This window comes from Clytia hemisphaerica, unplaced genomic scaffold (assembly GCF_902728285.1).
Source record: "Clytia hemisphaerica strain Z4C2 unplaced genomic scaffold, Clytia hemisphaerica genome assembly, whole genome shotgun sequence".
Taxonomy (NCBI): domain Eukaryota; kingdom Metazoa; phylum Cnidaria; class Hydrozoa; order Leptothecata; family Clytiidae; genus Clytia; species Clytia hemisphaerica.
The window spans coordinates 324,373-333,792 of NW_027104238.1; positions in this window are offsets into that span (position 1 = coordinate 324,373).

Consider the following 9,420-nt stretch of genomic DNA (forward strand, 5'->3'; position numbering starts at 1 on the left):
GCTAAAAACAAATTTCACCACTAGAAAGCTGAAATCCTCAGCTTTCAGATGGTGTATGGTGCTTAAATGAAAAAATCCGCAATCTTGTTAAAAAATCGCAATTTCTTCTTGTTTTTCAAAATTCCAGACGGCCTGTAGATTTTCAAATAAAGCACCTTGTGATAGATTGTAGCCTAATCTTACCCTGGGTTTACTAAAAAAACCGCGATTGAAAAGATGAACCAGCTCAATAGCGACAGCCATTTGTTTCAATGTGGGTCGAGAATTTTCCGGTGCCGCGGTCAGCGCTAAATCGCGTTTTCACCTTGACGTCGAAAAACATGAATATCTTTGGAAAGAAAATAGATACCTGGATGCAGTTTTTTTTACTTGTTTCCCTGATAATTCCTGATTGATTTAAAAAAAGAATGAAGAGATTTGGATGATTTAAAGGTAAGTACTAATGCATTGAAGTTCATTTTTGTAAATTCTTCCTCGTTCCGCGCAAAAAATCCCGACGAGTGCGCACCCTACAAGTGTGTTCCACTACGGATTTTTTTCATATTTCGATTTAAAAGCATACTCAGTGCGAAAGAGAAATTGTGTATTTTTTAATACGCAGTTCATTAACTCAAATCAAATGACTTTGTTTGGAGGTTGGTGAAATGGTGGCCGAATTGCCGTCCTATTTTTTGTTTTGTCAGATAATCCCAAGTTAGAGCAGTTGACGGTAGAAGATAGGAAAGTAGAAAATAGGGGGAAAATAAGAGACGATGCATTCTGGAGTATGATATTGTTTGCCAACCTTCCAATTATCGATCGATCCTATCAATTAGGTCTAAAAAAGTACTAACTTTAGCCCAGTTTTCCTAGAAATCCCAACATTGTCTGGCCTCCAACTCTTCTGTTCGTGAAAGATAACTTCCAGGTCTCTCAGGATCAAAAGAAAAATCTCTGCGACCTCCTACCATTAATTTTCTATCTTGATTTAAAAATGTTATTAAAAATCGCTCGATTGACACCATCTGGTCGTCCTGACTCCTCTGCCTGTTCTTCCCAAACTCCCTTAATTTATCATTCCCCATGTGTGGCTGTCAAAGTTCTAAGATCTAAGATTTTTATCTGAAAAGGAGAAAATGAAGATACATACCATCGATCCATACATATAAAAGATATAATTTTAAAATCTGGTTTTCGCAGTTTGGTTTTTTAGCAGGCCATGCTGAAATGGTGAAATGAAGTGTGTCAAAAATAATATGAAAAAATTCTAGCTACCATTTTGAAAACTTAACCAATCATATTTAAAGAAAAATGCTGAGTTTGCATTTTTTTCTTTAACGGCTTCACTTACTACTAAATGGTTCTGATAAGATTGTCTGTAACATAACAGCTATGTGTGACCAAGTGTATATAAACAAGCTGAAAAGAAGCATGGTCCAAAAATGGCGGGTCTTTTAGAACCGCGAACCTCACGCAGTGACAGAAAGATAGAAAATATCATAAACGCACGTTTTATAAAATGAATATGAATAGACAAAATTCACGAAAAAAAGCTACTGCAACAAGTACCCCTTATGTTGAAAAAAGGTTTAAAGTTCAGAGTGGTGAGAAGAAGAAACAACAGGTAAGCAGTCAGTAAAACTTTCCTAAAATATGAAATTTTTTAGGCTACGTCATATCTAGTCCAGGATCTGGAGCTCAACTATTTTTTGCCTTTGATAATCTGATGGTGGAAAAAATAGAGACTATCGCAGCGCCGTCATTCAAATCAGAAAGCGAAGATAGTATACGGCAGACTTTCTGACTACGTCATATCATAGACATATGATATTGAGAAAGACTCACAATGGCTATTTTCTTTTGTTCTAGCCGTTAGTGTTGAACTGGTGGTACATTCATAAAAACTTTCTTTCTCTTTTGTTAAAATTTTGATTGATAAGAAATGTGACGTAACCATATCGGATTGTTTATATTGCAATTTTATGTTTAATTAAGTGTATTCAGAACATTTAATTTTATGGATTAAAACCTCCCAATTACTTACTCCATGTTAACAAAAAAGGCTACAAGCCCGCTAGATTGATTGATAAAAAAAGTTGCATTTACAAAATATCACTAATTATGCAAAAAAAATAAAGAAAAAAATTACTGACGAAAAATACTGTAACTTAGCTGAGAGACCCGACTTCTCTGTCTATGTGGTTTCAAAAAAATATCAAAGTATAGACAGTAGTAGCCGGGAATTATACAAGAATTAATCGCAGAATTTGATTGGCTAATATCTTATTGTTATGATTTGATAAACAAAAGTATGACGTCAAACAGCTCTATTGTTTCAAGAAGTGGCGCGAGCTTTTGAATTCTTTTGAAAAAATAACGGTTTTTTCTTTTGTGATTTGAATTGATTTGAATCGAGTCAATACCGTGAGAGGTCCTAAAGCCGACAGCCCAGCCTAATTCCGACCCCCCAAATAACTGTTATGAAAAAAAATTCTATGTTTACAAACATTCCCTCTCCAAGTTGAACGATAAACTATTGCTAGAACTCTCGAAACAAAACATCTAACAAGATAGCTGTAATGTCAAGATGTCAATTTAATGTAATTAAAAAGTGCGAGTTGTAAAAATAATTACCTTTTTATTCTGGATCAGTTGCTCATGTTTAAACGATAACAGTTTTGTAATAAAAGTGACTTGTGCGGGAAAAATACGAAACAACTTGGACTGGTTTCCATCAAGAAACAAACAGACTAAATTGTAAAAATGGCGCGAAGTTGAAAAAAGGGCGGATGCGGTAACACTAATTTGAATAACAAACATTGAATCAATGAGGCGGCAACTATCAACGCCCTCTTTACCACCGATAAGTCCGGATGTTTATTTACGGAAGGCCCGCAATCGGACAGCTCTTCATTAAGTGTACTCTTTGACGACATATATTATCTTTACTAGAATAGGAGCAAGGTGTCAGATGTAATACATAATAATTGTAATATACGTCGTCTATTTGTATTCTTATCATGTAATATATAATATAATGTAATATACGTCGTTTATATGTATCCTTACACAAAGTCCTATCCCCGCAATCAAGCCAAGTGCCAGTGTAAAGTAATAGAAACCAGGCTTGATTACGTAACGTTTTAAAATGAGCACGCTCGTACACAGACCTCTTTTATATTTTCGTGTGCTTTGGAAAATCAAAACATCTCGTTACTTTTTATGATGCTGTTACTACTGTTGTCATTTATGACGTTGTGCATATTGCAATAAAAAAATATGTTTTGTTATAAGAAGCAATTATTGTTATTTGGTTCAATTGGTTCAATGTATCAAATCTCTCAGTTTAGTTGACACTTTGGTATCTTCGTTGCGTCACAGCGAAAGGTTTGTTTTTATTTTAGTTTGTATCTTTGAAAGACCCCATCGGCTTTAGGCTGGGATGTCGGCTTTAGGACCTCTCACGGTAATTCCATAATCTGTATTTCTTACAGTGAAGTTGTTGGGATTTTAACAGGATAGGAATATTTTTGTAACAGACAGTTAGGCACATCCTGGCAAACAGTGTAGACCTAACTCTTCATGCAAAAATTACGGGAAACGCATATTTGGACTTTGTACCCTATGCTGCACTCAAGCACTTGGGCCAAAATCCCGCAAAGGCGGGACAAAAATCAGTTTTTTGAAGTTTGCAAAAAAACGCCACATAGAAGATCTTTCAAATTCAATATGTGAATAGAGCAGTAAAAAATACAACTTTTCTATTTTTCCTTTTTTTTGCAAAAGTTATAGGAATGAAAATAAAGGGATAATGATAATTGAATACTATCCATTGATGATCCGCGGCATTATCGTAAAGCTAGAATCGCTTCGCGTACTCTTCGCTTGAGAAAATGATTGACAGATTGAAGTTTTTCATCCCCGCGGTGCGCGCCACGCGGGAGCTCGGGCGCTCTACGAGAGTTCTTGGCTCAATCCTCGGACCGCGCTAAAATGGTAGACTGAGCTGTGATAGATCATTTCGATGGAAGTTGTTGGAATGTTTACAAAGCTCTTGACAGAATATTGTTTGTTTTATTGTCAATGATGACAGTGCCGTTATAAATTTTGTTGGATCTGACAAATTGATGTTTGTAAGTGCACTTTATAGTTTTGATTCCCATTGAAGAATCATATTCTGGTTTTCATGTTATTAGATGCTGTTTTAGAGCTTTTAGAGCTACACTGGCAAATGAACGGGGTATTTTTCACTTGTGATTGGTGGGAAATGGAAGGGGTCGAAAACAAAAGTGATGTAATAGCACTGAATACCCCATGCAATTGAACCGGGTTGGAAATATTTTGCTTCATTTCAAAGAACTGCATAGATGAAATTTTTTTTCCATGGGTCAATTTTGTCTTCAAAGATTGAAGAAACTTTTAACGAAAAAATAAAGTTCCCAGTTTTCTTCCTTTTTTCCCAGTTTCAGTTTGAAGTTCATTTTTATTCATTTTCACGCTTTTAGCCTGAGACGTCCTATCTCATTTACACTGGGTGACGAATACCCCATGCAAATGCTCACCCCGTTCATTTGCCAGGATGTGCCTGACTGACAGAGTATGGTCTCCAGACTAACTGTAACTTTGGATAGCCAAATGGCTCAGCATTAAAATTTGGAGGGAAGGTACCTTTTATCATTGTTAACAATATATCCTATAGCCTTTTTGTACCCCTTTGTTGTTAAGAAGATATGTGCTGGAGAATACGAAATACCTCCAAAACTGAAGTGTTATATTCAAGTATGAATATCTCCTCTTGTAATCAGTGAAAACTCCTAATTCTTTCTCCCAGTGAACATGGTTTCAGCCCCCCCCTTAAATTAAGGGGTGATTTAAAATTTAGAGAAAAACACAAAGGGCAAAACTGTTAAAAACTGAGAAATAAGGGGGGACTTGGTCTCAAGGGTCAAATGGAAGCCCTTGCTACTTGAGGGGGGAGTAATCTTGTTCCTTTCTGTTCCAACGGCTGATATTTCTTCGTCACTTTTTTCACTTTTACCTCATTCTAAAATAATTTTGTTCCTGCTGTGTCCCGATCTTGTAAAGCATCTAAGGCTCCAATCACATTTCAGCTATGGAATTTTCTATTTCGATTTGAATGTTACATTCGAAAATATTTTTGTTTCCTTGGTGTGTCATCATCCTACACTACATCTAAGGCTCCAATCACATTTCAGTAATGGAATGTCCCGTGATTCGAATGTTTACATTTTTTAAAGACATTCAATTTTTCTGTTCTGCTTCTATATGGAATAGTTTCCAGTTTGAGGAGAAAACGATTCTCGAAAAGTGTATTGTAGGGATTTTTATACCAGGTATATTGTTTATTGCAGTTTATCATACTCTACTAATATTTTAAATTTGCTGGTTTAGAAAAGTATATAATGATAAAAAACTTTTTCACAAAAGAAAGAAATATCAGTAGAAGAGCTTCCTCAAAAGATGGAGCTGATGCTGATGCACCACCAACCAATAAACAAAAAAATAACAAGCAACATGCTGAATGGACCTACCTGATGATGAAAGTTAGTTAGCAATGCGAAAAGAAAAATGAAAAAAATCAGTCAGAAAATATAGCATTTAGCGAAAATACACAACACAATAAATTCATCATTGATTGTTGATGGGGGGAGAGAGAAGGGTTGTAGGGAAAAAATAAATAGGAAGTTCTGGTCGCAAAAATCAGTTTTATTGACAATTGAATCATGCTTGATGGTGAGCATTGTTATCAATAATGTTTTTGTGTGAAAAACATAGAAATATAAGGAAAAAATCCAATGAAAATCTGCAAAAACGGCGATTTCCAGCAACCTGAAAAATTTTTTTCTCAAAAATCGAACTCAGCCATTTTTTGAGCATTGCTAATACGCATCTTTCTGCAAAAAATCAGAAAAAACTAAAAATGAAAATTAAAAATTCGAGAAAAAGTCAAAAAAACCGGTTTTCCGGCATATTTCCAGCCTTTTCGGCCGGAAAAAAATGTTTTTCGAAAATCGGGCTCCGTCACATTTTAGGTATTGTCATATTGCATCAGTGTGAAAATTTCATAATAATATATAAAGTGCAGCTCGAGAAATTCAAGAAATACTGTCTTTCCGGCGAAAAAAGGTTGTTCCGGCGACTTTTAAAATAGTTCCGGCTTCAAAAATCAATTTTATTGAAAATTGAAACATGCTTGATGGTGGACATTGCTATTGATAATGTTTTTGAATGAAAAAACAACCAATTATATGGAAAAGTCTAATGAAAATCTAGAAAAACGGCGATTTCCAGCATATTTCAGGCATTTTCCGCCGGAAAAAAATTTTTCTTAAAAATCGGACTCGGCCATGTTTTGGGCATTGTTAATACGCATCTTTGAGCAAAAAATCAGAAAAAACTAATGATGAAATCTCGAGAAAATGCCAAAAAACCAGTTTTTCCGGCATATTTCCGGCATTTTCGGCCGGAAATGAATTTTTTCGAAAATCGGGCTCCGTCACAATTTAGGTATTGACATTTTGCATCAGTGTGCAAAATTTCATGAAAAAAAAAGTACAGCTCAAGAAATTCAAGAAATACCGTTTTTCCGGCGAAAATCGGCTGTTCCGGCGATTTTTAGAAAGTTCCGGCTTCAAAAATCCATTTTATTGAAAATTGAAACATGCTTGATGGTGGGCATTGCTATTGATAATCTTTTTGAATGAAAAAACAACCAATTATATGGAAAAGTCCAATGAAAATCCAGAAAAACGGCAATTTCCGGCATATTTCCGGCATTTTCGGCCGGAAAAAATTTTTTCTCAAAAATCGGACTAGACCATGTTTTGGGCATTGTTAATACGCATCTTTGAGCAAAAAATCAGAAAAAACTAATGATGAAATCTCGAGAAAATGCCGAAAAACCAGTTTTTCCGGCATATTTCCGCCATTTTCGGCCGGAAAAATTTTTTTTTCGAAAATCGGGCTCCGTCACATTTTGGGCATTGCCATTTTGCATCATTGTGCAAAAAATTAGAAAAAACTAATGAGCCGATCCCGAGAAAAGCTGGCAACAGACGAACGAACGAACGAACGGACGAACGAACGGACAAGGGTTAATTTAAAGGACTACCTTAGGTAGGTCCAAAAAGCGGAACCCAGAACTAGGGTTTTCCCCCGGATGGCATTCAAAAATTGTGTGAGGTTTTCAAAAACAGCAACAAAAAAAAAAATTTGAATATGGGCCAAATTTGCGGCACAAATCAAGAAAAACACTATGCTGCACTATGTTGATAAAACAGCAGCCACAAATTTGTTCAATGAGTAAAAATCATTTTTTTTCAGATGAAACTCGTAGCAAAAGGGTTTATCCACAAAATATAAAAAATGGAACCAAAATTATTGGGTCATTGGGCTAGAATTGCGGCTCAAAGTTGAAAATTTTTTTCATATATGCTTTGATTGAAGCCACGTTTTAAGCCCATTGAAAACCCTGCAGTCACAAATTAAACCCATAAGTATCTTAAGACCTTAATAAACTACCAATTTCAAGAAAAACGGTTAAATAATATTCAAGTCTTAAAGCAGGACAGCACATATAAGCCAACCCGTTGAGTGAGCCACAGTGACATACAGCCACAAAACCTGCCCTCACTTTGCCATCTTATATTTCAAGACTGAATCACTCAACTTCAAAGAGGGCCACATTTTTGGAAAGCTCATCAATTTTCTTATTTCATGGAATTTTGTACTACACAGCAGCCACAAGAATGTCAACGCTGTGGGCTAAAAAGTGGTTGTTATTGAAAACCTCACTTTTTGGGGTTCTATTTTTGAATGCAATCCCCGCAATGTGTTTATGGACTAATTTCTCGCTTGTCTCTACACCCCAAAAATTAAGGGCATGCATACATAAGAGTCTTGCAAATTTAAGGGGGGAGTAAAACTTAAGGGGCACCTCAAAACCATCTTTAAGCTTTAAGGGGGGATAAATTGATAAGGGGTGATTTGTGTTTTAAGGGGGGACTCAAAATCATGGATGAAACCATGGTGAAAACAGAGGAAACCCTTTACAGATGGACATATTTTTTGCTATTTGATTACTTAGGAAAACCCGCTAAATTTTACTGTAAAGCAAGCAACACTTGCTGTTTCTAACTTTTGCGATAGCGAGCCATCTCTTTTTGGCAAATTATTTCAATGTTTGCGTTTCATTAGCTTCTGTTTTCAATGAACTTTTTATGCATTTTATGTATGGCGAATGGAGAATTAGGGATTAACAAGTAACGAGTGTGTAACTTGCTGTGCGGCAAGTGACGTCAAAAGCTGGATATGCCATCGTTTTGGTTTTCTATACCTATAGTTCCAGACATTCAAGTGTTAGGGTGGTCAGGCCAAAATTTTCCCCTCAAATTTTGAAAACCAAACTAATTTTATTTGAAAGTCCTTACCTTTGTGAGAAAAATGAGGGGTCATTTGTTAAAATTGGTTAAGTAGTTCCAAAGTTATTCCATTTTCAAACCACAAAAAAACCACCTTTTCAAGGAATTGTCTCCCTACAATGCGCAACCAAGAAATGACCTTTGGACAGCACCGAAAAACATTAAAGATGGCGGGTGAATTCTAGCCTTCCGCGTGGCGGGGCGGTAGGAGTTTTGCTGGCGCGGTCTGAAAATCGGCCCGATGACTGTTAAACTTTAGCTTATCGCTAATGAGCTGGAAATGATAGCTAAAAACAAATTTCACCACTAGAAAGCTGAAATCCTCAGCTTTCAGATGGTGTATGGTGCTTAAATGAAAAAATCCGCAATCTTGTTAAAAAATCGCAATTTCTTCTTGTTTTTCAAAATTCCAGACGGCCTGTAGATTTTCAAATAAAGCACCTTGTGATAGATTGTAGCCTAATCTTACCCTGGGTTTACTAAAAAAACCGCGATTGAAAAGATGAACCAGCTCAATAGCGACAGCCATTTGTTTCAATGTGGGTCGAGAATTTTCCGGTGCCGCGGTCAGCGCTAAATCGCGTTTTCACCTTGACGTCGAAAAACATGAATATCTTTGGAAAGAAAATAGATACCTGGATGCAGTTTTTTTTACTTGTTTCCCTGATAATTCCTGATTGATTTAAAAAAAGAATGAAGAGATTTGGATGATTTAAAGGTAAGTACTAATGCATTGAAGTTCATTTTTGTAAATTCTTCCTCGTTCCGCGCAAAAAATCCCGACGAGTGCGCACCCTACAAGTGTGTTCCACTACGGATTTTTTTCATATTTCGATTTAAAAGCATACTCAGTGCGAAAGAGAAATTGTGTATTTTTTAATACGCAGTTCATTAACTCAAATCAAATGACTTTGTTTGGAGGTTGGTGAAATGGTGGCCGAATTGCCGTCCTATTTTTTGTTTTGTCAGATAATCCCAAGTTAGAGCAGTTGACGGTAGA